General features: G+C 53.0%; 49 non-coding genes across 49 annotated transcripts; 13 read left to right on the top strand and 36 right to left on the bottom strand.

Annotated features, from left to right (window-relative positions):
* Positions 1 to 263: 263 nt before the first annotated feature.
* On the bottom strand, positions 264 to 335 carry Trnad-guc. Its single transcript has one exon. It is a non-coding gene; the product is annotated as a tRNA-Asp (tRNA).
* Positions 336 to 442: 107 nt separating this feature from the next.
* Trnad-guc lies at positions 443 to 514 on the bottom strand. Its single transcript has one exon. It is a non-coding gene; the product is annotated as a tRNA-Asp (tRNA).
* Positions 515 to 621: 107 nt separating this feature from the next.
* Positions 622 to 713, bottom strand: Trnai-uau. Its single transcript is given in 2 exon segments — positions 622 to 657; positions 676 to 713. It is a non-coding gene; the product is annotated as a tRNA-Ile (tRNA).
* A 378-nt stretch (positions 714 to 1,091) lies between these two features.
* On the top strand, positions 1,092 to 1,164 carry Trnar-acg. Its single transcript has one exon. It is a non-coding gene; the product is annotated as a tRNA-Arg (tRNA).
* A 604-nt stretch (positions 1,165 to 1,768) lies between these two features.
* Positions 1,769 to 1,840, bottom strand: Trnad-guc. The gene has a single exon. It is a non-coding gene; the product is annotated as a tRNA-Asp (tRNA).
* A 107-nt stretch (positions 1,841 to 1,947) lies between these two features.
* Positions 1,948 to 2,019, bottom strand: Trnad-guc. The gene has a single exon. It is a non-coding gene; the product is annotated as a tRNA-Asp (tRNA).
* Positions 2,020 to 2,126: 107 nt separating this feature from the next.
* On the bottom strand, positions 2,127 to 2,218 carry Trnai-uau. The gene is given in 2 exon segments: positions 2,127 to 2,162; positions 2,181 to 2,218. It is a non-coding gene; the product is annotated as a tRNA-Ile (tRNA).
* A 378-nt stretch (positions 2,219 to 2,596) lies between these two features.
* Trnar-acg lies at positions 2,597 to 2,669 on the top strand. The gene has a single exon. It is a non-coding gene; the product is annotated as a tRNA-Arg (tRNA).
* A 604-nt stretch (positions 2,670 to 3,273) lies between these two features.
* Positions 3,274 to 3,345, bottom strand: Trnad-guc. Its single transcript has one exon. It is a non-coding gene; the product is annotated as a tRNA-Asp (tRNA).
* Positions 3,346 to 3,452: 107 nt separating this feature from the next.
* On the bottom strand, positions 3,453 to 3,524 carry Trnad-guc. The gene has a single exon. It is a non-coding gene; the product is annotated as a tRNA-Asp (tRNA).
* Positions 3,525 to 3,631: 107 nt separating this feature from the next.
* Trnai-uau lies at positions 3,632 to 3,723 on the bottom strand. Its single transcript is given in 2 exon segments — positions 3,632 to 3,667; positions 3,686 to 3,723. It is a non-coding gene; the product is annotated as a tRNA-Ile (tRNA).
* Positions 3,724 to 4,101: 378 nt separating this feature from the next.
* On the top strand, positions 4,102 to 4,174 carry Trnar-acg. Its single transcript has one exon. It is a non-coding gene; the product is annotated as a tRNA-Arg (tRNA).
* A 604-nt stretch (positions 4,175 to 4,778) lies between these two features.
* Positions 4,779 to 4,850, bottom strand: Trnad-guc. The gene has a single exon. It is a non-coding gene; the product is annotated as a tRNA-Asp (tRNA).
* Positions 4,851 to 4,957: 107 nt separating this feature from the next.
* Positions 4,958 to 5,029, bottom strand: Trnad-guc. The gene has a single exon. It is a non-coding gene; the product is annotated as a tRNA-Asp (tRNA).
* A 107-nt stretch (positions 5,030 to 5,136) lies between these two features.
* On the bottom strand, positions 5,137 to 5,228 carry Trnai-uau. The gene is given in 2 exon segments: positions 5,137 to 5,172; positions 5,191 to 5,228. It is a non-coding gene; the product is annotated as a tRNA-Ile (tRNA).
* Positions 5,229 to 5,606: 378 nt separating this feature from the next.
* Trnar-acg lies at positions 5,607 to 5,679 on the top strand. Its single transcript has one exon. It is a non-coding gene; the product is annotated as a tRNA-Arg (tRNA).
* Positions 5,680 to 6,283: 604 nt separating this feature from the next.
* Trnad-guc lies at positions 6,284 to 6,355 on the bottom strand. Its single transcript has one exon. It is a non-coding gene; the product is annotated as a tRNA-Asp (tRNA).
* A 107-nt stretch (positions 6,356 to 6,462) lies between these two features.
* Trnad-guc lies at positions 6,463 to 6,534 on the bottom strand. Its single transcript has one exon. It is a non-coding gene; the product is annotated as a tRNA-Asp (tRNA).
* A 107-nt stretch (positions 6,535 to 6,641) lies between these two features.
* Trnai-uau lies at positions 6,642 to 6,733 on the bottom strand. The gene is given in 2 exon segments: positions 6,642 to 6,677; positions 6,696 to 6,733. It is a non-coding gene; the product is annotated as a tRNA-Ile (tRNA).
* A 378-nt stretch (positions 6,734 to 7,111) lies between these two features.
* On the top strand, positions 7,112 to 7,184 carry Trnar-acg. The gene has a single exon. It is a non-coding gene; the product is annotated as a tRNA-Arg (tRNA).
* Positions 7,185 to 7,788: 604 nt separating this feature from the next.
* Trnad-guc lies at positions 7,789 to 7,860 on the bottom strand. Its single transcript has one exon. It is a non-coding gene; the product is annotated as a tRNA-Asp (tRNA).
* Positions 7,861 to 7,967: 107 nt separating this feature from the next.
* Trnad-guc lies at positions 7,968 to 8,039 on the bottom strand. Its single transcript has one exon. It is a non-coding gene; the product is annotated as a tRNA-Asp (tRNA).
* Positions 8,040 to 8,146: 107 nt separating this feature from the next.
* Trnai-uau lies at positions 8,147 to 8,238 on the bottom strand. The gene is given in 2 exon segments: positions 8,147 to 8,182; positions 8,201 to 8,238. It is a non-coding gene; the product is annotated as a tRNA-Ile (tRNA).
* A 378-nt stretch (positions 8,239 to 8,616) lies between these two features.
* Trnar-acg lies at positions 8,617 to 8,689 on the top strand. Its single transcript has one exon. It is a non-coding gene; the product is annotated as a tRNA-Arg (tRNA).
* A 604-nt stretch (positions 8,690 to 9,293) lies between these two features.
* On the bottom strand, positions 9,294 to 9,365 carry Trnad-guc. Its single transcript has one exon. It is a non-coding gene; the product is annotated as a tRNA-Asp (tRNA).
* Positions 9,366 to 9,472: 107 nt separating this feature from the next.
* On the bottom strand, positions 9,473 to 9,564 carry Trnai-uau. The gene is given in 2 exon segments: positions 9,473 to 9,508; positions 9,527 to 9,564. It is a non-coding gene; the product is annotated as a tRNA-Ile (tRNA).
* Positions 9,565 to 9,942: 378 nt separating this feature from the next.
* On the top strand, positions 9,943 to 10,015 carry Trnar-acg. Its single transcript has one exon. It is a non-coding gene; the product is annotated as a tRNA-Arg (tRNA).
* A 604-nt stretch (positions 10,016 to 10,619) lies between these two features.
* Trnad-guc lies at positions 10,620 to 10,691 on the bottom strand. The gene has a single exon. It is a non-coding gene; the product is annotated as a tRNA-Asp (tRNA).
* A 107-nt stretch (positions 10,692 to 10,798) lies between these two features.
* Trnad-guc lies at positions 10,799 to 10,870 on the bottom strand. The gene has a single exon. It is a non-coding gene; the product is annotated as a tRNA-Asp (tRNA).
* A 107-nt stretch (positions 10,871 to 10,977) lies between these two features.
* On the bottom strand, positions 10,978 to 11,069 carry Trnai-uau. Its single transcript is given in 2 exon segments — positions 10,978 to 11,013; positions 11,032 to 11,069. It is a non-coding gene; the product is annotated as a tRNA-Ile (tRNA).
* A 378-nt stretch (positions 11,070 to 11,447) lies between these two features.
* Positions 11,448 to 11,520, top strand: Trnar-acg. Its single transcript has one exon. It is a non-coding gene; the product is annotated as a tRNA-Arg (tRNA).
* Positions 11,521 to 12,124: 604 nt separating this feature from the next.
* Positions 12,125 to 12,196, bottom strand: Trnad-guc. Its single transcript has one exon. It is a non-coding gene; the product is annotated as a tRNA-Asp (tRNA).
* A 107-nt stretch (positions 12,197 to 12,303) lies between these two features.
* Trnai-uau lies at positions 12,304 to 12,395 on the bottom strand. The gene is given in 2 exon segments: positions 12,304 to 12,339; positions 12,358 to 12,395. It is a non-coding gene; the product is annotated as a tRNA-Ile (tRNA).
* Positions 12,396 to 12,773: 378 nt separating this feature from the next.
* On the top strand, positions 12,774 to 12,846 carry Trnar-acg. The gene has a single exon. It is a non-coding gene; the product is annotated as a tRNA-Arg (tRNA).
* Positions 12,847 to 13,450: 604 nt separating this feature from the next.
* Trnad-guc lies at positions 13,451 to 13,522 on the bottom strand. Its single transcript has one exon. It is a non-coding gene; the product is annotated as a tRNA-Asp (tRNA).
* Positions 13,523 to 13,629: 107 nt separating this feature from the next.
* Positions 13,630 to 13,721, bottom strand: Trnai-uau. Its single transcript is given in 2 exon segments — positions 13,630 to 13,665; positions 13,684 to 13,721. It is a non-coding gene; the product is annotated as a tRNA-Ile (tRNA).
* A 378-nt stretch (positions 13,722 to 14,099) lies between these two features.
* On the top strand, positions 14,100 to 14,172 carry Trnar-acg. The gene has a single exon. It is a non-coding gene; the product is annotated as a tRNA-Arg (tRNA).
* A 604-nt stretch (positions 14,173 to 14,776) lies between these two features.
* Trnad-guc lies at positions 14,777 to 14,848 on the bottom strand. Its single transcript has one exon. It is a non-coding gene; the product is annotated as a tRNA-Asp (tRNA).
* Positions 14,849 to 14,955: 107 nt separating this feature from the next.
* On the bottom strand, positions 14,956 to 15,047 carry Trnai-uau. The gene is given in 2 exon segments: positions 14,956 to 14,991; positions 15,010 to 15,047. It is a non-coding gene; the product is annotated as a tRNA-Ile (tRNA).
* Positions 15,048 to 15,425: 378 nt separating this feature from the next.
* Trnar-acg lies at positions 15,426 to 15,498 on the top strand. Its single transcript has one exon. It is a non-coding gene; the product is annotated as a tRNA-Arg (tRNA).
* Positions 15,499 to 16,102: 604 nt separating this feature from the next.
* Positions 16,103 to 16,174, bottom strand: Trnad-guc. The gene has a single exon. It is a non-coding gene; the product is annotated as a tRNA-Asp (tRNA).
* Positions 16,175 to 16,281: 107 nt separating this feature from the next.
* Trnad-guc lies at positions 16,282 to 16,353 on the bottom strand. Its single transcript has one exon. It is a non-coding gene; the product is annotated as a tRNA-Asp (tRNA).
* Positions 16,354 to 16,460: 107 nt separating this feature from the next.
* On the bottom strand, positions 16,461 to 16,552 carry Trnai-uau. Its single transcript is given in 2 exon segments — positions 16,461 to 16,496; positions 16,515 to 16,552. It is a non-coding gene; the product is annotated as a tRNA-Ile (tRNA).
* A 378-nt stretch (positions 16,553 to 16,930) lies between these two features.
* On the top strand, positions 16,931 to 17,003 carry Trnar-acg. Its single transcript has one exon. It is a non-coding gene; the product is annotated as a tRNA-Arg (tRNA).
* A 604-nt stretch (positions 17,004 to 17,607) lies between these two features.
* On the bottom strand, positions 17,608 to 17,679 carry Trnad-guc. Its single transcript has one exon. It is a non-coding gene; the product is annotated as a tRNA-Asp (tRNA).
* Positions 17,680 to 17,786: 107 nt separating this feature from the next.
* Trnad-guc lies at positions 17,787 to 17,858 on the bottom strand. Its single transcript has one exon. It is a non-coding gene; the product is annotated as a tRNA-Asp (tRNA).
* A 107-nt stretch (positions 17,859 to 17,965) lies between these two features.
* Positions 17,966 to 18,057, bottom strand: Trnai-uau. Its single transcript is given in 2 exon segments — positions 17,966 to 18,001; positions 18,020 to 18,057. It is a non-coding gene; the product is annotated as a tRNA-Ile (tRNA).
* A 378-nt stretch (positions 18,058 to 18,435) lies between these two features.
* Positions 18,436 to 18,508, top strand: Trnar-acg. Its single transcript has one exon. It is a non-coding gene; the product is annotated as a tRNA-Arg (tRNA).
* Positions 18,509 to 19,112: 604 nt separating this feature from the next.
* On the bottom strand, positions 19,113 to 19,184 carry Trnad-guc. The gene has a single exon. It is a non-coding gene; the product is annotated as a tRNA-Asp (tRNA).
* Positions 19,185 to 19,265: the final 81 nt, after the last annotated feature.

Here is a 19,265-nt window from a genome sequence, read left to right on the forward strand (position 1 = left end):
CGAAACCACGCTCTGCTAAAATTATTTCTTTTGCGGACTGTGCCGAGCTCGATTATTACGCCCACAGCGTCGGCTGGGGTGCTTTGATACAGCGTTAACAGCATACCCCGCAGTTCTGAAATGTGAAGAATGCGAGAACCACTTCCTAAGTTGTAGCATTTTTTAAGATTTTGCGCCAACTACACTCCACGATCGCAAAGTTAATGCTCTTACGACCCACATACGCGCAACACTCGAACAGGGTTGTGAAATAAAAATCGCATCTCCCCGGCGGGGAATCGAACCCCGGTCTCCCGCGTGACAGGCGGGGATACTAACCACTATACTACCGAGGATGCGGTGTAGACAGGTGACTGTGTGCGAGAGATATGGTGCTAGTAGCCGCAAACGACCTACACTAAGTTCGGCGAGTGATAGAGCAGCAATTAAAAATCGGATGTGCCTCCCCGGCGGGGAATCGAACCCCGGTCTCCCGCGTGACAGGCGGGGATACTAACCACTATACTACCGAGGAAGACGCAGCTAGCGTCTCGAATGCACAATTATGTTACTCAAATAGCTGATACATCTCAAACCTAGCCTCCTGTTGCTGTCAGAGACAGCTGCTAAGAAATAAAAGTATGCCCCAGGTGAGGCTCGAACTCACAACCCCGGCATTGCTCACGGCTACTGCCTTATAAGTACCGTGCGCTAACCAATTGCGCCACTGGGGCTACAACAGAGTGCTTTCAGTTAGCGGTATTCACTTTGCTGCAATCCAGTGGTGGCCACAGAAACATACGATCGCCACCTGATGCCATACTGCGACTTTGGCACCTGACTACCAATGCTTCGTGCTATTCTTGTTTCATATGCTACGCTTACATGCACATCAACCGGCTCTCGTCGTCGAGAAAACGTGGGAAAACGCGCGCCTTGCCTTCTGCTACCTGTCGAACAGCGAGAGCAGATGCGTGGCAAGCTCTAAGCTCTGCAGGCGCACTGCGGCCACGCAGCTGCACGAAAGGTACCTTCCTTGGGAGCTTGCTCAGCCATGGAGAACACGTTTCTTAGCGAATTGCACTTGTCTCGTAGAAAGAAATGCTGCCACTGGCCCTGTGGCGCAACGGATAACGCGTCTGACTACGGATCAGAAGATTCCAGGTTCGAATCCTGGCAGGGTCGGCGTTTTGTTAGTTGCCGACGCGTAGCTGGGCAGTGGATTTCGTATGTCGCCGCACCGTGGAGTGCTTTGTTGCTCCTGTGCATCTCGCAGCTGCATGTCGAGTCGATCGTGGTAAATATCGCTGCCTGCAAGCGTCAGCGTAGCGTCAGTCGAGCAAAGTCGAGACAAGTCAAGCTGAGAGCTGTAGGAGATGATACGCAATTAAATACAGGCGTGTGAAAGCGACGCAGACAACACTTTCCAAGTGTCCCACGTCACGTGGCGAAGAGCCGGCGCAACCCCAGGCAGCAGAGTGGCGCAGTGGAAGCGTGCTGGGCCCATAACCCAGAGGTCCGTGGATCGAAACCACGCTCTGCTAAAATTATTTCTTTTGCGGACTGTGCCGAGCTCGATTATTACGCCCACAGCGTCGGCTGGGGTGCTTTGATACAGCGTTAACAGCATACCCCGCAGTTCTGAAATGTGAAGAATGCGAGAACCACTTCCTAAGTTGTAGCATTTTTTAAGATTTTGCGCCAACTACACTCCACGATCGCAAAGTTAATGCTCTTACGACCCACATACGCGCAACACTCGAACAGGGTTGTGAAATAAAAATCGCATCTCCCCGGCGGGGAATCGAACCCCGGTCTCCCGCGTGACAGGCGGGGATACTAACCACTATACTACCGAGGATGCGGTGTAGACAGGTGACTGTGTGCGAGAGATATGGTGCTAGTAGCCGCAAACGACCTACACTAAGTTCGGCGAGTGATAGAGCAGCAATTAAAAATCGGATGTGCCTCCCCGGCGGGGAATCGAACCCCGGTCTCCCGCGTGACAGGCGGGGATACTAACCACTATACTACCGAGGAAGACGCAGCTAGCGTCTCGAATGCACAATTATGTTACTCAAATAGCTGATACATCTCAAACCTAGCCTCCTGTTGCTGTCAGAGACAGCTGCTAAGAAATAAAAGTATGCCCCAGGTGAGGCTCGAACTCACAACCCCGGCATTGCTCACGGCTACTGCCTTATAAGTACCGTGCGCTAACCAATTGCGCCACTGGGGCTACAACAGAGTGCTTTCAGTTAGCGGTATTCACTTTGCTGCAATCCAGTGGTGGCCACAGAAACATACGATCGCCACCTGATGCCATACTGCGACTTTGGCACCTGACTACCAATGCTTCGTGCTATTCTTGTTTCATATGCTACGCTTACATGCACATCAACCGGCTCTCGTCGTCGAGAAAACGTGGGAAAACGCGCGCCTTGCCTTCTGCTACCTGTCGAACAGCGAGAGCAGATGCGTGGCAAGCTCTAAGCTCTGCAGGCGCACTGCGGCCACGCAGCTGCACGAAAGGTACCTTCCTTGGGAGCTTGCTCAGCCATGGAGAACACGTTTCTTAGCGAATTGCACTTGTCTCGTAGAAAGAAATGCTGCCACTGGCCCTGTGGCGCAACGGATAACGCGTCTGACTACGGATCAGAAGATTCCAGGTTCGAATCCTGGCAGGGTCGGCGTTTTGTTAGTTGCCGACGCGTAGCTGGGCAGTGGATTTCGTATGTCGCCGCACCGTGGAGTGCTTTGTTGCTCCTGTGCATCTCGCAGCTGCATGTCGAGTCGATCGTGGTAAATATCGCTGCCTGCAAGCGTCAGCGTAGCGTCAGTCGAGCAAAGTCGAGACAAGTCAAGCTGAGAGCTGTAGGAGATGATACGCAATTAAATACAGGCGTGTGAAAGCGACGCAGACAACACTTTCCAAGTGTCCCACGTCACGTGGCGAAGAGCCGGCGCAACCCCAGGCAGCAGAGTGGCGCAGTGGAAGCGTGCTGGGCCCATAACCCAGAGGTCCGTGGATCGAAACCACGCTCTGCTAAAATTATTTCTTTTGCGGACTGTGCCGAGCTCGATTATTACGCCCACAGCGTCGGCTGGGGTGCTTTGATACAGCGTTAACAGCATACCCCGCAGTTCTGAAATGTGAAGAATGCGAGAACCACTTCCTAAGTTGTAGCATTTTTTAAGATTTTGCGCCAACTACACTCCACGATCGCAAAGTTAATGCTCTTACGACCCACATACGCGCAACACTCGAACAGGGTTGTGAAATAAAAATCGCATCTCCCCGGCGGGGAATCGAACCCCGGTCTCCCGCGTGACAGGCGGGGATACTAACCACTATACTACCGAGGATGCGGTGTAGACAGGTGACTGTGTGCGAGAGATATGGTGCTAGTAGCCGCAAACGACCTACACTAAGTTCGGCGAGTGATAGAGCAGCAATTAAAAATCGGATGTGCCTCCCCGGCGGGGAATCGAACCCCGGTCTCCCGCGTGACAGGCGGGGATACTAACCACTATACTACCGAGGAAGACGCAGCTAGCGTCTCGAATGCACAATTATGTTACTCAAATAGCTGATACATCTCAAACCTAGCCTCCTGTTGCTGTCAGAGACAGCTGCTAAGAAATAAAAGTATGCCCCAGGTGAGGCTCGAACTCACAACCCCGGCATTGCTCACGGCTACTGCCTTATAAGTACCGTGCGCTAACCAATTGCGCCACTGGGGCTACAACAGAGTGCTTTCAGTTAGCGGTATTCACTTTGCTGCAATCCAGTGGTGGCCACAGAAACATACGATCGCCACCTGATGCCATACTGCGACTTTGGCACCTGACTACCAATGCTTCGTGCTATTCTTGTTTCATATGCTACGCTTACATGCACATCAACCGGCTCTCGTCGTCGAGAAAACGTGGGAAAACGCGCGCCTTGCCTTCTGCTACCTGTCGAACAGCGAGAGCAGATGCGTGGCAAGCTCTAAGCTCTGCAGGCGCACTGCGGCCACGCAGCTGCACGAAAGGTACCTTCCTTGGGAGCTTGCTCAGCCATGGAGAACACGTTTCTTAGCGAATTGCACTTGTCTCGTAGAATGAAATGCTGCCACTGGCCCTGTGGCGCAACGGATAACGCGTCTGACTACGGATCAGAAGATTCCAGGTTCGAATCCTGGCAGGGTCGGCGTTTTGTTAGTTGCCGACGCGTAGCTGGGCAGTGGATTTCGTATGTCGCCGCACCGTGGAGTGCTTTGTTGCTCCTGTGCATCTCGCAGCTGCATGTCGAGTCGATCGTGGTAAATATCGCTGCCTGCAAGCGTCAGCGTAGCGTCAGTCGAGCAAAGTCGAGACAAGTCAAGCTGAGAGCTGTAGGAGATGATACGCAATTAAATACAGGCGTGTGAAAGCGACGCAGACAACACTTTCCAAGTGTCCCACGTCACGTGGCGAAGAGCCGGCGCAACCCCAGGCAGCAGAGTGGCGCAGTGGAAGCGTGCTGGGCCCATAACCCAGAGGTCCGTGGATCGAAACCACGCTCTGCTAAAATTATTTCTTTTGCGGACTGTGCCGAGCTCGATTATTACGCCCACAGCGTCGGCTGGGGTGCTTTGATACAGCGTTAACAGCATACCCCGCAGTTCTGAAATGTGAAGAATGCGAGAACCACTTCCTAAGTTGTAGCATTTTTTAAGATTTTGCGCCAACTACACTCCACGATCGCAAAGTTAATGCTCTTACGACCCACATACGCGCAACACTCGAACAGGGTTGTGAGATAAAAATCGCATCTCCCCGGAGGGGAATCGAACCCCGGTCTCCCGCGTGACAGGCGGGGATACTAACCACTATACTACCGAGGATGCGCTGTAGACAGGTGCCTGTGTGCGAGAGATATGGTGCTAGTAGCCGCAAACGACCTACACTAAGTTCGGCGAGTGATAGAGCAGCAATTAAAAATCGGATGTGCCTCCCCGGCGGGGAATCGAACCCCGGTCTCCCGCGTGACAGGCGGGGATACTGACCACTATACTACCGAGGAAGACGCAGCTAGCGTCTCGAATGCACAATTATGTTACTCAAATAGCTGATACATCTCAAACCTAGCCTCCTGTTGCTGTCAGAGACAGCTGCTAAGAAATAAAAGTATGCCCCAGGTGAGGCTCGAACTCACAACCCCGGCATTGCTCACGGCTACTGCCTTATAAGTACCGTGCGCTAACCAATTGCGCCACTGGGGCTACAACAGAGTGCTTTCAGTTAGCGGTATTCACTTTGCTGCAATCCAGTGGTGGCCACAGAAACATACGATCGCCACCTGATGCCATACTGCGACTTTGGCACCTGACTACCAATGCTTCGTGCTATTCTTGTTTCATATGCTACGCTTACATGCACATCAACCGGCTCTCGTCGTCGAGAAAACGTGGGAAAACGCGCGCCTTGCCTTCTGCTACCTGTCGAACAGCGAGAGCAGATGCGTGGCAAGCTCTAAGCTCTGCAGGCGCACTGCGGCCACGCAGCTGCACGAAAGGTACCTTCCTTGGGAGCTTGCTCAGCCATTGAGAACACGTTTCTTAGCGAATTGCACTTGTCTCGTAGAAAGAAATGCTGCCACTGGCCCTGTGGCGCAACGGATAACGCGTCTGACTACGGATCAGAAGATTCCAGGTTCGAATCCTGGCAGGGTCGGCGTTTTGTTAGTTGCCGACGCGTAGCTGGGCAGTGGATTTCGTATGTCGCCGCACCGTGGAGTGCTTTGTTGCTCCTGTGCATCTCGCAGCTGCATGTCGAGTCGATCGTGGTAAATATCGCTGCCTGCAAGCGTCAGCGTAGCGTCAGTCGAGCAAAGTCGAGACAAGTCAAGCTGAGAGCTGTAGGAGATGATACGCAATTAAATACAGGCGTGTGAAAGCGACGCAGACAACACTTTCCAAGTGTCCCACGTCACGTGGCGAAGAGCCGGCGCAACCCCAGGCAGCAGAGTGGCGCAGTGGAAGCGTGCTGGGCCCATAACCCAGAGGTCCGTGGATCGAAACCACGCTCTGCTAAAATTATTTCTTTTGCGGACTGTGCCGAGCTCGATTATTACGCCCACAGCGTCGGCTGGGGTGCTTTGATACAGCGTTAACAGCATACCCCGCAGTTCTGAAATGTGAAGAATGCGAGAACCACTTCCTAAGTTGTAGCATTTTTTAAGATTTTGCGCCAACTACACTCCACGATCGCAAAGTTAATGCTCTTACGACCCACATACGCGCAACACTCGAACAGGGTTGTGAGATAAAAATCGCATCTCCCCGGCGGGGAATCGAACCCCGGTCTCCCGCGTGACAGGCGGGGATACTAACCACTATACTACCGAGGATGCGGTGTAGACAGGTGACTGTGTGCGAGAGATATGGTGCTAGTAGCCGCAAACGACCTACACTAAGTTCGGCGAGTGATAGAGCAGCAATTAAAAATCGGATGTGCCTCCCCGGCGGGGAATCGAACCCCGGTCTCCCGCGTGACAGGCGGGGATACTAACCACTATACTACCGAGGAAGACGCAGCTAGCGTCTCGAATGCACAATTATGTTACTCAAATAGCTGATACATCTCAAACCTAGCCTCCTGTTGCTGTCAGAGACAGCTGCTAAGAAATAAAAGTATGCCCCAGGTGAGGCTCGAACTCACAACCCCGGCATTGCTCACGGCTACTGCCTTATAAGTACCGTGCGCTAACCAATTGCGCCACTGGGGCTACAACAGAGTGCTTTCAGTTAGCGGTATTCACTTTGCTGCAATCCAGTGGTGGCCACAGAAACATACGATCGCCACCTGATGCCATACTGCGACTTTGGCACCTGACTACCAATGCTTCGTGCTATTCTTGTTTCATATGCTACGCTTACATGCACATCAACCGGCTCTCGTCGTCGAGAAAACGTGGGAAAACGCGCGCCTTGCCTTCTGCTACCTGTCGAACAGCGAGAGCAGATGCGTGGCAAGCTCTAAGCTCTGCAGGCGCACTGCGGCCACGCAGCTGCACGAAAGGTACCTTCCTTGGGAGCTTGCTCAGCCATGGAGAACACGTTTCTTAGCGAATTGCACTTGTCTCGTAGAATGAAATGCTGCCACTGGCCCTGTGGCGCAACGGATAACGCGTCTGACTACGGATCAGAAGATTCCAGGTTCGAATCCTGGCAGGGTCGGCGTTTTGTTAGTTGCCGACGCGTAGCTGGGCAGTGGATTTCGTATGTCGCCGCACCGTGGAGTGCTTTGTTGCTCCTGTGCATCTCGCAGCTGCATGTCGAGTCGATCGTGGTAAATATCGCTGCCTGCAAGCGTCAGCGTAGCGTCAGTCGAGCAAAGTCGAGACAAGTCAAGCTGAGAGCTGTAGGAGATGATACGCAATTAAATACAGGCGTGTGAAAGCGACGCAGACAACACTTTCCAAGTGTCCCACGTCACGTGGCGAAGAGCCGGCGCAACCCCAGGCAGCAGAGTGGCGCAGTGGAAGCGTGCTGGGCCCATAACCCAGAGGTCCGTGGATCGAAACCACGCTCTGCTAAAATTATTTCTTTTGCGGACTGTGCCGAGCTCGATTATTACGCCCACAGCGTCGGCTGGGGTGCTTTGATACAGCGTTAACAGCATACCCCGCAGTTCTGAAATGTGAAGAATGCGAGAACCACTTCCTAAGTTGTAGCATTTTTTAAGATTTTGCGCCAACTACACTCCACGATCGCAAAGTTAATGCTCTTACGACCCACATACGCGCAACACTCGAACAGGGTTGTGAGATAAAAATCGCATCTCCCCGGAGGGGAATCGAACCCCGGTCTCCCGCGTGACAGGCGGGGATACTAACCACTATACTACCGAGGATGCGCTGTAGACAGGTGCCTGTGTGCGAGAGATATGGTGCTAGTAGCCGCAAACGACCTACACTAAGTTCGGCGAGTGATAGAGCAGCAATTAAAAATCGGATGTGCCTCCCCGGCGGGGAATCGAACCCCGGTCTCCCGCGTGACAGGCGGGGATACTGACCACTATACTACCGAGGAAGACGCAGCTAGCGTCTCGAATGCACAATTATGTTACTCAAATAGCTGATACATCTCAAACCTAGCCTCCTGTTGCTGTCAGAGACAGCTGCTAAGAAATAAAAGTATGCCCCAGGTGAGGCTCGAACTCACAACCCCGGCATTGCTCACGGCTACTGCCTTATAAGTACCGTGCGCTAACCAATTGCGCCACTGGGGCTACAACAGAGTGCTTTCAGTTAGCGGTATTCACTTTGCTGCAATCCAGTGGTGGCCACAGAAACATACGATCGCCACCTGATGCCATACTGCGACTTTGGCACCTGACTACCAATGCTTCGTGCTATTCTTGTTTCATATGCTACGCTTACATGCACATCAACCGGCTCTCGTCGTCGAGAAAACGTGGGAAAACGCGCGCCTTGCCTTCTACTACCTGTCGAACAGCGAGAGCAGATGCGTGGCAAGCTCTAAGCTCTGCAGGCGCACTGCGGCCACGCAGCTGCACGAAAGGTACCTTCCTTGGGAGCTTGCTCAGCCATGGAGAACACGTTTCTTAGCGAATTGCACTTGTCTCGTAGAAAGAAATGCTGCCACTGGCCCTGTGGCGCAACGGATAACGCGTCTGACTACGGATCAGAAGATTCCAGGTTCGAATCCTGGCAGGGTCGGCGTTTTGTTAGTTGCCGACGCGTAGCTGGGCAGTGGATTTCGTATGTCGCCGCACCGTGGAGTGCTTTGTTGCTCCTGTGCATCTCGCAGCTGCATGTCGAGTCGATCGTGGTAAATATCGCTGCCTGCAAGCGTCAGCGTAGCGTCAGTCGAGCAAAGTCGAGACAAGTCAAGCTGAGAGCTGTAGGAGATGATACGCAATTAAATACAGGCGTGTGAAAGCGACGCAGACAACACTTTCCAAGTGTCCCACGTCACGTGGCGAAGAGCCGGCGCAACCCCAGGCAGCAGAGTGGCGCAGTGGAAGCGTGCTGGGCCCATAACCCAGAGGTCCGTGGATCGAAACCACGCTCTGCTAAAATTATTTCTTTTGCGGACTGTGCCGAGCTCGATTATTTCGCCCACAGCGTCGGCTGGGGTGCTTTGATACAGCGTTAACAGCATACCCCGCAGTTCTGAAATGTGAAGAATGCGAGAACCACTTCCTAAGTTGTAGCATTTTTTAAGATTTTGCGCCAACTACACTCCACGATCGCAAAGTTAATGCTCTTACGACCCACATACGCGCAACACTCGAACAGGGTTGTGAGATAAAAATCGCATCTCCCCGGCGGGGAATCGAACCCCGGTCTCCCGCGTGACAGACGGGGATACTAACCACTATACTACCGAGGAAGACGCAGCTAGCGTCTCGAATGCACAATTATGTTACTCAAATAGCTGATACATCTCAAACCTAGCCTCCTGTTGCTGTCAGAGACAGCTGCTAAGAAATAAAAGTATGCCCCAGGTGAGGCTCGAACTCACAACCCCGGCATTGCTCACGGCTACTGCCTTATAAGTACCGTGCGCTAACCAATTGCGCCACTGGGGCTACAACAGAGTGCTTTCAGTTAGCGGTATTCACTTTGCTGCAATCCAGTGGTGGCCACAGAAACATACGATCGCCACCTGATGCCATACTGCGACTTTGGCACCTGACTACCAATGCTTCGTGCTATTCTTGTTTCATATGCTACGCTTACATGCACATCAACCGGCTCTCGTCGTCGAGAAAACGTGGGAAAACGCGCGCCTTGCCTTCTGCTACCTGTCGAACAGCGAGAGCAGATGCGTGGCAAGCTCTAAGCTCTGCAGGCGCACTGCGGCCACGCAGCTGCACGAAAGGTACCTTCCTTGGGAGCTTGCTCAGCCATGGAGAACACGTTTCTTAGCGAATTGCACTTGTCTCGTAGAAAGAAATGCTGCCACTGGCCCTGTGGCGCAACGGATAACGCGTCTGACTACGGATCAGAAGATTCCAGGTTCGAATCCTGGCAGGGTCGGCGTTTTGTTAGTTGCCGACGCGTAGCTGGGCAGTGGATTTCGTATGTCGCCGCACCGTGGAGTGCTTTGTTGCTCCTGTGCATCTCGCAGCTGCATGTCGAGTCGATCGTGGTAAATATCGCTGCCTGCAAGCGTCAGCGTAGCGTCAGTCGAGCAAAGTCGAGACAAGTCAAGCTGAGAGCTGTAGGAGATGATACGCAATTAAATACAGGCGTGTGAAAGCGACGCAGACAACACTTTCCAAGTGTCCCACGTCACGTGGCGAAGAGCCGGCGCAACCCCAGGCAGCAGAGTGGCGCAGTGGAAGCGTGCTGGGCCCATAACCCAGAGGTCCGTGGATCGAAACCACGCTCTGCTAAAATTATTTCTTTTGCGGACTGTGCCGAGCTCGATTATTACGCCCACAGCGTCGGCTGGGGTGCTTTGATACAGCGTTAACAGCATACCCCGCAGTTCTGAAATGTGAAGAATGCGAGAACCACTTCCTAAGTTGTAGCATTTTTTAAGATTTTGCGCCAACTACACTCCACGATCGCAAAGTTAATGCTCTTACGACCCACATACGCGCAACACTCGAACAGGGTTGTGAGATAAAAATCGCATCTCCCCGGAGGGGAATCGAACCCCGGTCTCCCGCGTGACAGGCGGGGATACTAACCACTATACTACCGAGGATGCGCTGTAGACAGGTGCCTGTGTGCGAGAGATATGGTGCTAGTAGCCGCAAACGACCTACACTAAGTTCGGCGAGTGATAGAGCAGCAATTAAAAATCGGATGTGCCTCCCCGGCGGGGAATCGAACCCCGGTCTCCCGCGTGACAGGCGGGGATACTGACCACTATACTACCGAGGAAGACGCAGCTAGCGTCTCGAATGCACAATTATGTTACTCAAATAGCTGATACATCTCAAACCTAGCCTCCTGTTGCTGTCAGAGACAGCTGCTAAGAAATAAAAGTATGCCCCAGGTGAGGCTCGAACTCACAACCCCGGCATTGCTCACGGCTACTGCCTTATAAGTACCGTGCGCTAACCAATTGCGCCACTGGGGCTACAACAGAGTGCTTTCAGTTAGCGGTATTCACTTTGCTGCAATCCAGTGGTGGCCACAGAAACATACGATCGCCACCTGATGCCATACTGCGACTTTGGCACCTGACTACCAATGCTTCGTGCTATTCTTGTTTCATATGCTACGCTTACATGCACATCAACCGGCTCTCGTCGTCGAGAAAACGTGGGAAAACGCGCGCCTTGCCTTCTACTACCTGTCGAACAGCGAGAGCAGATGCGTGGCAAGCTCTAAGCTCTGCAGGCGCACTGCGGCCACGCAGCTGCACGAAAGGTACCTTCCTTGGGAGCTTGCTCAGCCATGGAGAACACGTTTCTTAGCGAATTGCACTTGTCTCGTAGAAAGAAATGCTGCCACTGGCCCTGTGGCGCAACGGATAACGCGTCTGACTACGGATCAGAAGATTCCAGGTTCGAATCCTGGCAGGGTCGGCGTTTTGTTAGTTGCCGACGCGTAGCTGGGCAGTGGATTTCGTATGTCGCCGCACCGTGGAGTGCTTTGTTGCTCCTGTGCATCTCGCAGCTGCATGTCGAGTCGATCGTGGTAAATATCGCTGCCTGCAAGCGTCAGCGTAGCGTCAGTCGAGCAAAGTCGAGACAAGTCAAGCTGAGAGCTGTAGGAGATGATACGCAATTAAATACAGGCGTGTGAAAGCGACGCAGACAACACTTTCCAAGTGTCCCACGTCACGTGGCGAAGAGCCGGCGCAACCCCAGGCAGCAGAGTGGCGCAGTGGAAGCGTGCTGGGCCCATAACCCAGAGGTCCGTGGATCGAAACCACGCTCTGCTAAAATTATTTCTTTTGCGGACTGTGCCGAGCTCGATTATTTCGCCCACAGCGTCGGCTGGGGTGCTTTGATACAGCGTTAACAGCATACCCCGCAGTTCTGAAATGTGAAGAATGCGAGAACCACTTCCTAAGTTGTAGCATTTTTTAAGATTTTGCGCCAACTACACTCCACGATCGCAAAGTTAATGCTCTTACGACCCACATACGCGCAACACTCGAACAGGGTTGTGAGATAAAAATCGCATCTCCCCGGCGGGGAATCGAACCCCGGTCTCCCGCGTGACAGGCGGGGATACTAACCACTATACTACCGAGGAAGACGCAGCTAGCGTCTCGAATGCACAATTATGTTACTCAAATAGCTGATACATCTCAAACCTAGCCTCCTGTTGCTGTCAGAGACAGCTGCTAAGAAATAAAAGTATGCCCCAGGTGAGGCTCGAACTCACAACCCCGGCATTGCTCACGGCTACTGCCTTATAAGTACCGTGCGCTAACCAATTGCGCCACTGGGGCTACAACAGAGTGCTTTCAGTTAGCGGTATTCACTTTGCTGCAATCCAGTGGTGGCCACAGAAACATACGATCGCCACCTGATGCCATACTGCGACTTTGGCACCTGACTACCAATGCTTCGTGCTATTCTTGTTTCATATGCTACGCTTACATGCACATCAACCGGCTCTCGTCGTCGAGAAAACGTGGGAAAACGCGCGCCTTGCCTTCTGCTACCTGTCGAACAGCGAGAGCAGATGCGTGGCAAGCTCTAAGCTCTGCAGGCGCACTGCGGCCACGCAGCTGCACGAAAGGTACCTTCCTTGGGAGCTTGCTCAGCCATGGAGAACACGTTTCTTAGCGAATTGCACTTGTCTCGTAGAAAGAAATGCTGCCACTGGCCCTGTGGCGCAACGGATAACGCGTCTGACTACGGATCAGAAGATTCCAGGTTCGAATCCTGGCAGGGTCGGCGTTTTGTTAGTTGCCGACGCGTAGCTGGGCAGTGGATTTCGTATGTCGCCGCACCGTGGAGTGCTTTGTTGCTCCTGTGCATCTCGCAGCTGCATGTCGAGTCGATCGTGGTAAATATCGCTGCCTGCAAGCGTCAGCGTAGCGTCAGTCGAGCAAAGTCGAGACAAGTCAAGCTGAGAGCTGTAGGAGATGATACGCAATTAAATACAGGCGTGTGAAAGCGACGCAGACAACACTTTCCAAGTGTCCCACGTCACGTGGCGAAGAGCCGGCGCAACCCCAGGCAGCAGAGTGGCGCAGTGGAAGCGTGCTGGGCCCATAACCCAGAGGTCCGTGGATCGAAACCACGCTCTGCTAAAATTATTTCTTTTGCGGACTGTGCCGAGCTCGATTATTACGCCCACAGCGTCGGCTGGGGTGCTTTGATACAGCGTTAACAGCATACCCCGCAGTTCTGAAATGTGAAGAATGCGAGAACCACTTCCTAAGTTGTAGCATTTTTTAAGATTTTGCGCCAACTACACTCCACGATCGCAAAGTTAATGCTCTTACGACCCACATACGCGCAACACTCGAACAGGGTTGTGAGATAAAAATCGCATCTCCCCGGCGGGGAATCGAACCCCGGTCTCCCGCGTGACAGGCGGGGATACTAACCACTATACTACCGAGGAAGACGCAGCTAGCGTCTCGAATGCACAATTATGTTACTCAAATAGCTGATACATCTCAAACCTAGCCTCCTGTTGCTGTCAGAGACAGCTGCTAAGAAATAAAAGTATGCCCCAGGTGAGGCTCGAACTCACAACCCCGGCATTGCTCACGGCTACTGCCTTATAAGTACCGTGCGCTAACCAATTGCGCCACTGGGGCTACAACAGAGTGCTTTCAGTTAGCGGTATTCACTTTGCTGCAATCCAGTGGTGGCCACAGAAACATACGATCGCCACCTGATGCCATACTGCGACTTTGGCACCTGACTACCAATGCTTCGTGCTATTCTTGTTTCATATGCTACGCTTACATGCACATCAACCGGCTCTCGTCGTCGAGAAAACGTGGGAAAACGCGCGCCTTGCCTTCTGCTACCTGTCGAACAGCGAGAGCAGATGCGTGGCAAGCTCTAAGCTCTGCAGGCGCACTGCGGCCACGCAGCTGCACGAAAGGTACCTTCCTTGGGAGCTTGCTCAGCCATGGAGAACACGTTTCTTAGCGAATTGCACTTGTCTCGTAGAAAGAAATGCTGCCACTGGCCCTGTGGCGCAACGGATAACGCGTCTGACTACGGATCAGAAGATTCCAGGTTCGAATCCTGGCAGGGTCGGCGTTTTGTTAGTTGCCGACGCGTAGCTGGGCAGTGGATTTCGTATGTCGCCGCACCGTGGAGTGCTTTGTTGCTCCTGTGCATCTCGCAGCTGCATGTCGAGTCGATCGTGGTAAATATCGCTGCCTGCAAGCGTCAGCGTAGCGTCAGTCGAGCAAAGTCGAGACAAGTCAAGCTGAGAGCTGTAGGAGATGATACGCAATTAAATACAGGCGTGTGAAAGCGACGCAGACAACACTTTCCAAGTGTCCCACGTCACGTGGCGAAGAGCCGGCGCAACCCCAGGCAGCAGAGTGGCGCAGTGGAAGCGTGCTGGGCCCATAACCCAGAGGTCCGTGGATCGAAACCACGCTCTGCTAAAATTATTTCTTTTGCGGACTGTGCCGAGCTCGATTATTACGCCCACAGCGTCGGCTGGGGTGCTTTGATACAGCGTTAACAGCATACCCCGCAGTTCTGAAATGTGAAGAATGCGAGAACCACTTCCTAAGTTGTAGCATTTTTTAAGATTTTGCGCCAACTACACTCCACGATCGCAAAGTTAATGCTCTTACGACCCACATACGCGCAACACTCGAACAGGGTTGTGAGATAAAAATCGCATCTCCCCGGCGGGGAATCGAACCCCGGTCTCCCGCGTGACAGGCGGGGATACTAACCACTATACTACCGAGGAAGACGCAGCTAGCGTCTCGAATGCACAATTATGTTACTCAAATAGCTGATACATCTCAAACCTAGCCTCCTGTTGCTGTCAGAGACAGCTGCTAAGAAATAAAAGTATGCCCCAGGTGAGGCTCGAACTCACAACCCCGGCATTGCTCACGGCTACTGCCTTATAAGTACCGTGCGCTAACCAATTGCGCCACTGGGGCTACAACAGAGTGCTTTCAGTTAGCGGTATTCACTTTGCTGCAATCCAGTGGTGGCCACAGAAACATACGATCGCCACCTGATGCCATACTGCGACTTTGGCACCTGACTACCAATGCTTCGTGCTATTCTTGTTTCATATGCTACGCTTACATGCACATCAACCGGCTCTCGTCGTCGAGAAAACGTGGGAAAACGCGCGCCTTGCCTTCTGCTACCTGTCGAACAGCGAGAGCAGATGCGTGGCAAGCTCTAAGCTCTGCAGGCGCACTGCGGCCACGCAGCTGCACGAAAGGTACCTTCCTTGGGAGCTTGCTCAGCCATGGAGAACACGTTTCTTAGCGAATTGCACTTGTCTCGTAGAAAGAAATGCTGCCACTGGCCCTGTGGCGCAACGGATAACGCGTCTGACTACGGATCAGAAGATTCCAGGTTCGAATCCTGGCAGGGTCGGCGTTTTGTTAGTTGCCGACGCGTAGCTGGGCAGTGGATTTCGTATGTCGCCGCACCGTGGAGTGCTTTGTTGCTCCTGTGCATCTCGCAGCTGCATGTCGAGTCGATCGTGGTAAATATCGCTGCCTGCAAGCGTCAGCGTAGCGTCAGTCGAGCAAAGTCGAGACAAGTCAAGCTGAGAGCTGTAGGAGATGATACGCAATTAAATACAGGCGTGTGAAAGCGACGCAGACAACACTTTCCAAGTGTCCCACGTCACGTGGCGAAGAGCCGGTGCAACCCCAGGCAGCAGAGTGGCGCAGTGGAAGCGTGCTGGGCCCATAACCCAGAGGTCCGTGGATCGAAACCACGCTCTGCTAAAATTATTTCTTTTGCGGACTGTGCCGAGCTCGATTATTACGCCCACAGCGTCGGCTGGAGTGCTTTGATACAGCGTTAACAGCATACCCCGCAGTTCTGAAATGTGAAGAATGCGAGAACCACTTCCTAAGTTGTAGCATTTTTTAAGATTTTGCGCCAACTACACTCCACGATCGCAAAGTTAATGCTCTTACGACCCACATACGCGCAACACTCGAACAGGGTTGTGAGATAAAAATCGCATCTCCCCGGAGGGGAATCGAACCCCGGTCTCCCGCGTGACAGGCGGGGATACTAACCACTATACTACCGAGGATGCGCTGTAGACAGGTGCCTGTGTGCGAGAGATATGGTGCTAGTAGCCGCAAACGACCTACACTAAGTTCGGCGAGTGATAGAGCAGCAATTAAAAATCGGATGTGCCTCCCCGGCGGGGAATCGAACCCCGGTCTCCCGCGTGACAGGCGGGGATACTGACCACTATACTACCGAGGAAGACGCAGCTAGCGTCTCGAATGCACAATTATGTTACTCAAATAGCTGATACATCTCAAACCTAGCCTCCTGTTGCTGTCAGAGACAGCTGCTAAGAAATAAAAGTATGCCCCAGGTGAGGCTCGAACTCACAACCCCGGCATTGCTCACGGCTACTGCCTTATAAGTACCGTGCGCTAACCAATTGCGCCACTGGGGCTACAACAGAGTGCTTTCAGTTAGCGGTATTCACTTTGCTGCAATCCAGTGGTGGCCACAGAAACATACGATCGCCACCTGATGCCATACTGCGACTTTGGCACCTGACTACCAATGCTTCGTGCTATTCTTGTTTCATATGCTACGCTTACATGCACATCAACCGGCTCTCGTCGTCGAGAAAACGTGGGAAAACGCGCGCCTTGACTTCTACTACCTGTCGAACAGCGAGAGCAGATGCGTGGCAAGCTCTAAGCTCTGCAGGCGCACTGCGGCCACGCAGCTGCACGAAAGGTACCTTCCTTGGGAGCTTGCTCAGCCATGGAGAACACGTTTCTTAGCGAATTGCACTTGTCTCGTAGAAAGAAATGCTGCCACTGGCCCTGTGGCGCAACGGATAACGCGTCTGACTACGGATCAGAAGATTCCAGGTTCGAATCCTGGCAGGGTCGGCGTTTTGTTAGTTGCCGACGCGTAGCTGGGCAGTGGATTTCGTATGTCGCCGCACCGTGGAGTGCTTTGTTGCTCCTGTGCATCTCGCAGCTGCATGTCGAGTCGATCGTGGTAAATATCGCTGCCTGCAAGCGTCAGCGTAGCGTCAGTCGAGCAAAGTCGAGACAAGTCAAGCTGAGAGCTGTAGGAGATGATACGCAATTAAATACAGGCGTGTGAAAGCGACGCAGACAACACTTTCCAAGTGTCCCACGTCACGTGGCGAAGAGCCGGCGCAACCCCAGGCAGCAGAGTGGCGCAGTGGAAGCGTGCTGGGCCCATAACCCAGAGGTCCGTGGATCGAAACCACGCTCTGCTAAAATTATTTCTTTTGCGGACTGTGCCGAGCTCGATTATTTCGCCCACAGCGTCGGCTGGGGTGCTTTGATACAGCGTTAACAGCATACCCCGCAGTTCTGAAATGTGAAGAATGCGAGAACCACTTCCTAAGTTGTAGCATTTTTTAAGATTTTGCGCCAACTACACTCCACGATCGCAAAGTTAATGCTCTTACGACCCACATACGCGCAACACTCGAACAGGGTTGTGAGATAAAAATCGCATCTCCCCGGCGGGGAATCGAACCCCGGTCTCCCGCGTGACAGGCGGGGATACTAACCACTATACTACCGAGGATGCGGTGTAGACAGGTGCCTGTGTGCGAGAGATATGGTGCTAGTAGCCGCAAACGACCTACACTAAGTTCGGCGAGTGATAGAGCAGCAATTAAAAATCGGATGTGCCTCCCCGGCGGGGAATCGAACCCCGGTCTCCCGCGTGACAGGCGGGGATACTAACCACTATACTACCGAGGAAGACGCAGCTAGCGTCTCGAATGCACAATTATGTTACTCAAATAGCTGATACATCTCAAACCTAGCCTCCTGTTGCTGTCAGAGACAGCTGCTAAGAAATAAAAGTATGCCCCAGGTGAGGCTCGAACTCACAACCCCGGCATTGCTCACGGCTACTGCCTTATAAGTACCGTGCGCTAACCAATTGCGCCACTGGGGCTACAACAGAGTGCTTTCAGTTAGCGGTATTCACTTTGCTGCAATCCAGTGGTGGCCACAGAAACATACGATCGCCACCTGATGCCATACTGCGACTTTGGCACCTGACTACCAATGCTTCGTGCTATTCTTGTTTCATATGCTACGCTTACATGCACATCAACCGGCTCTCGTCGTCGAGAAAACGTGGGAAAACGCGCGCCTTGCCTTCTGCTACCTGTCGAACAGCGAGAGCAGATGCGTGGCAAGCTCTAAGCTCTGCAGGCGCACTGCGGCCACGCAGCTGCACGAAAGGTACCTTCCTTGGGAGCTTGCTCAGCCATGGAGAACACGTTTCTTAGCGAATTGCACTTGTCTCGTAGAAAGAAATGCTGCCACTGGCCCTGTGGCGCAACGGATAACGCGTCTGACTACGGATCAGAAGATTCCAGGTTCGAATCCTGGCAGGGTCGGCGTTTTGTTAGTTGCCGACGCGTAGCTGGGCAGTGGATTTCGTATGTCGCCGCACCGTGGAGTGCTTTGTTGCTCCTGTGCATCTCGCAGCTGCATGTCGAGTCGATCGTGGTAAATATCGCTGCCTGCAAGCGTCAGCGTAGCGTCAGTCGAGCAAAGTCGAGACAAGTCAAGCTGAGAGCTGTAGGAGATGATACGCAATTAAATACAGGCGTGTGAAAGCGACGCAGACAACACTTTCCAAGTGTCCCACGTCACGTGGCGAAGAGCCGGTGCAACCCCAGGCAGCAGAGTGGCGCAGTGGAAGCGTGCTGGGCCCATAACCCAGAGGTCCGTGGATCGAAACCACGCTCTGCTAAAATTATTTCTTTTGCGGACTGTGCCGAGCTCGATTATTACGCCCACAGCGTCGGCTGGAGTGCTTTGATACAGCGTTAACAGCATACCCCGCAGTTCTGAAATGTGAAGAATGCGAGAACCACTTCCTAAGTTGTAGCATTTTTTAAGATTTTGCGCCAACTACACTCCACGATCGCAAAGTTAATGCTCTTACGACCCACATACGCGCAACACTCGAACAGGGTTGTGAGATAAAAATCGCATCTCCCCGGAGGGGAATCGAACCCCGGTCTCCCGCGTGACAGGCGGGGATACTAACCACTATACTACCGAGGATGCGCTGTAGACAGGTGCCTGTGTGCGAGAGATATGGTGCTAGTAGCCGCAAACGACCTACACTAAGTTCGGCGAGTGATA

The sequence above is a fragment of the Schistocerca piceifrons genome, chromosome 8 (genome assembly GCF_021461385.2).
Source record: "Schistocerca piceifrons isolate TAMUIC-IGC-003096 chromosome 8, iqSchPice1.1, whole genome shotgun sequence".
In the NCBI taxonomy this organism is placed as follows: Eukaryota; Metazoa; Arthropoda; class Insecta; order Orthoptera; family Acrididae; genus Schistocerca; species Schistocerca piceifrons.